This window comes from Psammomys obesus, unplaced genomic scaffold (assembly GCF_907164565.1).
Source record: "Psammomys obesus unplaced genomic scaffold, mPsaObe1.curated_primary_1811, whole genome shotgun sequence".
Lineage (NCBI taxonomy): Eukaryota > Metazoa > Chordata > Mammalia > Rodentia > Muridae > Psammomys > Psammomys obesus.
In genome coordinates this window covers 19278574-19279432 of record NW_026596109.1, presented here as the reverse complement: position 1 = coordinate 19279432, position 859 = coordinate 19278574, and the positions used below count along the sequence as shown (strand labels likewise).

The following is an 859-nucleotide window of genomic DNA, read 5'->3' as shown; positions in this document are numbered from 1 at the left end:
GCGGGGGCGGCGCGGGGGCGCGGGCGGCGGGAGCGAGCGCGGAGGCCGCGTGGCGCCGCGTCACTTACCGGCCAGGGCGCGGGGCGGTCGCCGAGTCCTCGGGGCGCGCAGCCCGGTGCGCCAGCTCCGCCATGATTGCTTTGTTTCGCTAATTGAACCCGCGCTCGCTCGTCCCGCGCTCGCGCTGCTCCCCGCCGCTCGCTCGCTCGCTCGCTCGCGCCCGTCGGTCTGTCTCTCCCCTCGGTCCGTCCGGCTCGCCGGCGTCCGAGCGGCGGCTGGCTGGGAAAGGCGAGGCGGGCTGCGCGCGGAGCGGGGAGGGCGGCGGCGGGTTCCGTCAGTACAGGTGAGGCGAGCCCCAAATCTCGGCTGAGGTCCCCTTGCTGGAGGAGGAGGAAGGGTGTGCGTCTGGCCCTCCCCCACACGGGAGAGTACCCACCCCCCCACACCCGTGGCAAGAGTCTGAGGATGCCCCTGTGGTCACCCCTGCCTTCCCGCCAAATCCTCAGCCACGCAGGTTTTCTGGCGTTTGTGGATTCTGTCAGAGACCATAGCTCTAAGTTTACTTCGAAAACCTCAAATGTAAGCGGCGCCTGGCTGTGAACAGCCACCACCACACCGCAGGGACACATGGTCACTTGGGGTGACCTGCTGGAGCTACTTCAGCTCCATCAGGAAAACCGAACAAGACCATGGAAAGTTCCAGAGATGCTCGAGGGCTCAGCTTGCCATTCGTAAAAGTACTAGTTGGTGCTGTGACACTAGTGCCCGAGTATAGGCTGAGCTTAAAACCTTAGGGAAGTATGTACATCCTGGAAGAAAAACTTAAGCTCCCGTTACATATCTCTAGTTAAAAGTGTGT

At 63.7% G+C, this 859-nt stretch overlaps 1 long non-coding RNA gene across 2 annotated transcripts in view; it reads right to left on the bottom strand.

The window, feature by feature from the left end:
- Positions 1 to 127, bottom strand: part of LOC129692543 (uncharacterized) — a 409149-nt gene extending 409022 nt beyond the window's left edge. For both annotated transcript variants that reach the window (XR_008722717.1, XR_008722718.1), the window contains exon 1: positions 69 to 127. This is a non-coding gene — a long non-coding RNA (uncharacterized LOC129692543). The remainder of the gene's footprint in view (positions 1 to 68) is intronic.
- Between the last annotated feature and the right edge of the window lie 732 nt (positions 128 to 859).